This window comes from Protomyctophum bolini (genome assembly GCF_963924005.1).
Source record: "Protomyctophum bolini genome assembly, chromosome: 7".
Classification (NCBI taxonomy): domain Eukaryota; kingdom Metazoa; phylum Chordata; class Actinopteri; order Myctophiformes; family Myctophidae; genus Protomyctophum; species Protomyctophum bolini.
In genome coordinates, this window is record NC_137868.1 from 3,001,800 (window position 1) to 3,010,260 (window position 8,461).

The window sequence follows — 8,461 nt, forward strand, 5'->3', positions numbered from 1 at the left end:
GACTGCAGACACCCTTTGGGTCAACTGTGCCCTGTGCTGCATCACAAAATGTGCTGTTTTGCGGGGGGAGAGAGGGGGGGGGGGGGGAGAGTGGTTGAAATAAGAGAATCCTATGAATGAAAAACTAAGCTCTATGCATCTCTATATCCCCCACGTACATAGTAATGTAACATCTGGAACATTCATCTGGTACATCTCTGTATGCCCCATGTAAATAGTAATGTAACATCTGGAACATTCATCTGGTACATCTCTGTATGCCCCATGTACATAGTAATGTAACATCTGGTACATTTATACTTTTGTAATAAGATATTGCTGGTTATACCTCAAACACAAACTACAAAAATAAAAAAAATAATCACCTTTTCTGGATTTCGCTGAAGTCAAGTCCTTACCAGCAACCTGTTGGATACAGTCAGTCATGTTATTTCAATCATAACAAGCCTGAGTGATATTGACCGCATCATTTCTTGCATGATACTGGCTACAGAGTGACAAATACATACATATCTATAATATCGGTCAATATGGAAACATTTAGTGTGATTGTAGACACGTTAAAGCTGTGAATGCATTAGTAAACACGTTAAAGCTGTGAATGCATTAGTAAACAACAGTACCGTGGTCTGTGGACCGGGTGCTGATGCTGATGGGTCCATTGTGGCTTTGATTGATGCCACAGAGTGGAACCAGAACAGAAGAACCTGCAAGATACAATTATCACTGTTACTGTAACTATAGAGTAACCTGTAGGGTACAATCATCACTGTTACTGTAACTATACATTAACCTGTAGGGTACAATCATCATTGTTATTTAGGGATGGAAATTATCGATTCATTGATAATTGATAACCTTATCTGCCCCCGCGACCCGACTACAGATAAGCAGTTGGAGATGGATTTTTTTATTGATTCTTTTATCTGAGAATCTTAATTTCCCTCAATAATGTCTAACACAAAAATCTACAATTTGCTGATATACAGAAATAATACAAAAGGCATATTATATTCCTTAATCAAAACCATACAGTGTTTATTTAATTATTGTATATCTATAATGGTATATGTCTCCACAGTGAGGCTGGGAAGTGTAGCCTCGCAGCCTACTACTACTAATAATAATAATAATAATAATTATGCATTTATTTTACTACTAATACTAATACTAATACTATTTACGCTTTACATCTACTACTACTACTACTACTAATAATAATTATAATAATTATAATAATAATAATGCATTTTATGTATGAAGCGCTTTACATTCTTACAAATTTCAAAGTGCTTTTAAAAGGTTAAAAGCATGGCAAAAGAAATAAAATAAAATACAATAAAAGAAGCGTAAGAAACATCATAATCAGTCAAACATGTTTAGGGAAAAGCTTTCTTAAAAAGGTGGGTCTTAAGTCCATTCTTAAAAGAGTTAGTGGACTGTGGAGCTCTCAGGTGAGCAGGGAGAGAGCTCCACAGACAGACATGGGGCTGTGGAGCTCTCAGGTGAGCAGGGAGAGAGTTCCACAGACAGACATGGGGCTGTGGAGCTCTCAGGTGAGCAGGGAGAGAGTTCCACAGACAGACATGGGGCTGTGGTGCTCTCAGGTGAGCAGGGACAGAGTTCCACAGACAGACATGGGGCTGTGGTGCTCTCAGGTGAGCAGGGAGAGAGTTCCACAGACAGACATGGGGCTGTGGTGCTCTCAGGTGAGCAGGGACAGAGTTCCACAGACATGGGGAGCTCTCAGGTGAGCAGGGAGAGAGTTCCACAGACAGACATGGGGCTGTGGAGCTCTCAGGTGAGCAGGGACAGAGCTCCACAGACAGACATGGGGCTGTGGAGGTTGGTGTGGGGGACGGGGAGAAGATGGGTGTTGGAGGAGCGGAGGCTTCGAGTGGCGGGTTTAGGGGCGGTGAGTACTATAGCCTATACTAGCCTACTGGTGTAGGCAGGAAAATGGTAACCAGAATAACCCGTTCTGAGTGAAACTCCTCCGTTATATGCACTGGCCCAGATTTCAGAGAGGGAGGGAAATACTAATTAAAACAAAAGGTAAAGAAAGGGGCCAATCACCACTGAGCCCATTCAGTAGAGTGACCCGATAGGGACGCTAATGTCTGCTTTTGTCTTCATGCGACATGCGCTGTGGGTCTGGGCCAGCACATACTCACCTGGCGGGGTTTTGGTGCAATAGCTATAAGGAACATATACCTTTCGATCAAAGAATGAAAGGGAGCTACATTTGACACAGTATAGGCCTATACATAGGAGGCCTTTACTATGTTTCACCAGTTTCCATTGAAACAGGCCTCCACCCTCAGGGGGGCCTCCGAGCTATACGACTAACCGCCAGACATCAACATAGAAATAAACATGCGCCGTTGAGACCAGGAAGTTGTACATGCCCAGTATTTGTGCGTGCACAACTTCCTGGTCTCAACGGCGCATGTTTATTTCCCTTCCATGGAGCAACATGGTGTCGTCCGTACGGTCTAGAGGATATGCGCGTCACATGATCACCAAACCAGGAAGTTATGCGGGAACACCTACTGAGTGGCAAAAAACTACTCTCTGGCATCGACGGCCCATATGCATCCTAACAGAAAAGTCCAATATGATTGCATTAAACAACGGTCACTATAAAAGGAAGTGGTGGAACAAGTATACGCAATTGTTTTTACTCAAACTACCAATACTGCAATTTAGAACTACTCCGTTACAAGTAGAAGTACGGAATTGAAAATGTACTTATACTAAAAGTAAAAGCAGGCTACTACTCATTGTGCAGAATGTTCAATATGTGTACACACAATCTATTTTCAAATGTCCCAAATGTATATGGTTGAAGTGGTTAATGTATGGCTTTTTGTATTCTAATCAAATTCTCCAAAGTAACTAATAGTAACTCAAGTTTTCAAATAATTGTAGTGGGAGTAAAAGTACAGTAGAAGTAAAAGTATTGGAAATTAGAAATACTCAGGTTGAAGTACAAATAACTCAACATTGTGCCCAAGTGCAGTACTTAACCCATTCTGACCTGAGATCAGATTCATACGAGGTTTTCCACTGGACACACACTGGTCTGATGAACCCATTCTGACCTGAGATCAGATTCTAAATAATGTCAGTCGTTATTCGATTTTTCAAAAATAGCAGACCTACAAGCTCGTATCGCGCCACTCGGTGGCGCGATATGAGCTTGTAGATCTGCTGTTTTTCAATAGCTAAAGCATAACATGATGCTAACACCAAAAGGGGTTCCCGGTCAGAATGGGTTAAGTAAAAGTACTTTCCACCACTGCTAAAAGGGACCTAGGGACCACCTAGGGACCACCTAGGGACCACCATCCATGAGTCCTTATCATGGGATCTTGCAGTCTCATAATAAAGCAAATCACACCAGCGTCTCTATTTCCTGCGGCAGCTTAAAGGGACACTTCACCCTTTTTGCAAAAAGATATATGTTAATGACGTTTAGGAGCTTTAGAACACTTTCCTGGGGGTCTTTATGTGTGTAATATGTGGTTTTAGATATTTTAGATTGTAGCAGTGAGCACAGTGTCTCTGATGTCATGGACACTGGTCTCACTTCCTTCCTGGACTACATGTTGTCTCAGTAAGACAGCTCTCCCCCCTATCCACAAGGAGGAGCAGTGCACCAAATCATTATGGGAATTGTAGTCCAGGAAGGTAGTGAGACCAGTGTCCATGACATCAGAGACAACAGGCTCACTGCTACAATCTAAAATATCTAAAACCACATATTAAACACATAAAGACCCCCAGGAAAGTGATCTAAAGCTTCTAAACGTCATTAACATATATTTTTTTGCAAAAAGGGTGAAGTGTCCCTTTAAGAAGTTCAAAGTCAGCCAAGCAGCCATGACTCACTTCTATAGGGCCACTATTGAAAGTGTTCTCACCTTCTCTATGCTTGTCTGGTTTGGTCACACAACCTCTCAAGACAAATCAAAGCTGGAAAGAGTAGTACGTCGCGCATCAAAAAACATAGGATGTAGGCAGCCTCCCTACACTTTCCTCACTCTATTCCACCAGAATAATTAGGAAGGCAAATAAAATCATTGCAGACAACTCCCATCCTGCACATCACCTCTTCAATCTCCTCCCATCAGGCAGGAGATATAGAAGTATCCAGAGCTCAACATGTCGCTTCAGGGATAGCACTTACCCCGTAGCCATTAGACATCTGAACTCATAGTATATATATGCATATAGCACTTTAAAAAACTGAATGTAATTTCCAATGCTGCTGGTTTTTGTTTTTGTATTGTACTGTCCTTCTTGTTTGTGTATCTATGGTTGTCTGAATATGTTGAGTATGAACCAAGACAAATTCCTATCAACTTGTTGACATGGCAAATAAATTATTGAATCTTGAATCTTACCTGCTGTTGTTCTGCCTGGGAGGTCTGTGAGGTCTGCAGTGGCTCAGTGCATGGTGACAGGTTTGGAGTGCCTGTGAGGTCTGCAGTGGCTCAGTGCACGGTGACAGGTTTGGAGTGCCTGTGAGGTCTGTGAGGTCTGCAGTGGCTCAGTGCATGGTGACAGGTTTGGAGTGCCTGTGAGGTCTGTGAGGTCTGCAGTGGCTCAGTGCACGGTGACAGGTTTGGAGTGCCTGTGAGGTCTGCAGTGGCTCAGTGCACGGTGACAGGTTTGGAGTGCCTGTGAGGTCTGCAGTGGCTCAGTGCACGGTGACATGCAGGTTTGGAGTGCCTGTGAGTTGAAGTTGTGTCTCTTTTATACACAGAGCTTGAAGCAGAAACTGTATTCTCAGTTGAGATTCTGGTTGGTTTACTCAGGCTATGCATTCAGGTGCTAATGGCCCGGAGGTACTGGGGAATTCTCCACCATAGATACTCTCACATTGTGCCCCCTAGCAGAGAGGCGCGCCCACCTATGCCTTGACTTCTCCAGGAAGCTGTTCAGATCAAACATGCAGAGATAGCCTAAAACATTTTATAATAATCACCAATCCCATAAATATATGCAGACTTTTAAATGATAGTGGATTTTAGATTTGAGTTTTACACCATTTGGATTTTTAGATAGGCTTTTGGCATTTTTGTTTTATATTTGTGATGGGCGAAATAATTCAGTGTTTTTAATGGCACCTCTGTCTTTTATTAAAACCTGTGATCATGCTGAAAGTTGAATAAACAATAAACAAACAAAAGGGAATACCTCCGGCTCATGGACACTTACCTCATCTGAGTTACCGGATGTTTTCACCAAATGAGTAGGAAAAGCCACACCTATGTTTCAAGTAAAGCATACCGTATAATCGTATATGATGACCCTTCCACAATTTATATTAATATTTAATTTTATATTTACAATGGTCTATGTCTCCACAGTGAGGCTGGGAAATATAGCCTAGCAGCCTACTGGCCTACTGGTAGGCAGAACAATGGCAACCAGAACAACCCGTTCTGAGTGAAACCCAGTGCAAAACTAAGGCTTGGAATGGATTCAGAATCATGAAAACCCCCTAGTTTCATAATGTCACATGCTACTTAAAGAATGATGACATTTGGACTTTGTTGCCTTATATAGGTTAAGGGTATGGTCACATATTATGCTACTTAACTCAATTTCCCCCGGGAGTTGAATTCCAAACATTTAGTACAGTATTAGACACCTTTAGAAACACATTGGTGAGGAAATGTATTGGTAACGAATCTAACGATGTAGTTCCCAGATGGGTCAAATACCTGATAAAATGCCCTTCCCTATAATGCACTGGCCCTATTGCATTTTAGTTTTATATTTGTGATCGGCAAAACAATGCAGTGTTTTTAATGGCACCTCTGTCTTTTAGAACCTGTGATCATGTCTTTTAGAACCTGTGATCATGCTGAAAGTTCAAAAAACAAACAATGGGAATAGCAACATAAAGTCTACGAGCCAGAGCTCCACACTGACCTAATCTAACATAAACCTATAATTACACTGTTTCATTATTTTCACACATTTTAAGAAATAGTTTTATTATCAGCATGAAACTTCCCCCAGTTTTCGGAAATTGTGCAAAATGTGCAAATTAGGCATTATAGGAAAGTATATGGAAGATTTGCAGGGGTCATCCCCGTGTTCCCCAGGTTCTATGTTCCCCACTTAATTACCTTAGGGTTTAGGGTTATCGTTGTGGGTTTGTTTTAAGGACTTAATTACCTTAGGGTTTAGGGTTATCGTTGTGGGTTTGTTTTAAGGACTTAATTACCTTAGGGTTTAGTGTTAGCGTTGTGGGTTTGTTTTAAGGACTTAATTACCTTAGGGTTTAGGGTTAGCGTTGTGGGTTTGTTTTAAGGACTTAATTACCTTAGGGTTTAGGGTTATCGTTGTGGGTTTGTTTTAAGGACTTAATTACCTTAGGGTTTAGGGTTATCGTTGTGGGTTTGTTTTAAGGACTTAATTACCTTAGGGTTTAGGGTTATCGTTGTAGGTTTGTTTTAAGGACTTAATTACCTTAGGGTTTAGTGTTAGCGTTGTGGGTTTGTTTTAAGGACTTAATTACCTAAGGGTTTAGTTAGCGTTGTAGGTTTCTGTCTTAAGGACTTCAGTGTTTTGTACTATACTAATTGTATGTATAAGTACAGAACAAAGAATGTTTCACTAGTATGTAAAATCACTAGGTTAGGTTTCTGGTTTAGGTTTATTCTAAGTGGGGAACAAAGAACCTGTTTTGCATGGTGGGGAGCAGAGACCCTGGGGAGCATAGGTACGCTCCTAAAGTGCATAACTAACCAGAATCAAAAAACTAAATGTGATGTTAGCCACGAGGCAACCTTCTTATTTAATGTGGTTTACATGTCGCCCCCCCCCCCCCCCCCCCCCCCGACACACACACACACACACACACACACACACACACACACACACACAAGTGATACTTCTGTCCCTCGAATAAACACTTTGGATCTAGTCAGACAGACAGACACACACGCACACACGCACACACACACACACACACACACACACACACACACACACACACAATGTAATTGTCTGTAACAACAAAGAATCTTGAGAATCACGGATCTGAAATATTAAAATGTATGAGCATTGTTGAAAGTAGCGGAACAATTGTTAAATTGGAAGAAACTGTTTAATTTGAATTGTTACAAGTCAGTAAACGTGTGCCTTGAGCAAACGCATCCAATCTCCACTAATTGTATTTATCAAATTTAGTCAAAACTCGATTCATGTTAACAAGACAGACCTGAAAGTATCCTTATAAGGGAAATGCAATAAAAAAAATGACGTAGTTATTTTATTTTGAGGAGTGCCAGCCCCTCCAATGCATGGCTTTGCCGAAATGACATCATGTGGACCGCTAAGCCTGCATGCCCAGGTCAATTAAGTCCATGAACTTTTAATGTTTGTTGAGTGCTTAACCCATTCTGACCTGAGATCAGATTCATACGAGGTTTCCACTAGGACACACACTGGTCTGATTAATCCATTCTGACCTGAGATCAGATTCTAGAAAAATGTCAGTCGTTCTTCGATTTTTCAAAAATAGCAGACCTACAAGCTCGTAGCGCGCCACTCGGTGGCGCGCTATGAGCTTGTAGATCTGCTATTTTTCAATAAGTAAAGCATAACATGATGCTAACACCAAAATGGGTGCCCGGTCAGAATGGGTTAAAAAAAAAAAGAAAAGATTCACACCCATGTGAAGTGAGAGGCGCTCTTATCATCATACATCATCTAATTTCGGCCAAGCAAGAATTTACGCCATCACCTTCGCCTGCAATGTTACGCGATGTTTGTGTTTACACAAACTCTCGAAACTGTCCATTCATTTGTCAATGGCATTTAATGTTTGTGTTCACGCAAGCTGGACATAAAGAGGGGCTGGCGCCCCTCAAAGAGGTTTGCCATGCATGCAGCCAAGTCTATGGACTTATGTTATAATGTGTTGGTATAGGAAGGGCAGCTAATATGAATGTCAAATGTCTAAATGCTGAATCTAGCAAACTGTCTGGGGTTTTCACATGAGACCGAGTATAGACGATAAAATGACCAAGTATAGATTTTTTTTTCTTAAAGAGCCGTTTGCCTTTATTGATAGATTTACATTAGTTTGAGCAAAGGTCGTCGGGACTGGGACTCGAACCCGCGACACGTTGTCCAGCCTAGGTGCCTGGACAACGCTTGTAGATCTGCTATTTTCAGCAAGTGTGAAAACAGCCCATACGACGGCATCAAGGCCCGCCAAAACACATTTCAGTCGACTAAATCAACTGTACATTTAGTCGACTAAAACTAGACAAGCACAAAAACATTCCGGGTGACTAAAATGTGACTAAAACTAAATGAAAACTATTCAAGAGACTATGACTAAAACCAAAACAGACATTTTCTGCCCAAAACAACACTGGTTGGGCCAGTCAAATATCAAAATCAAATGCAGGGTTAATTCCCACACATTTCT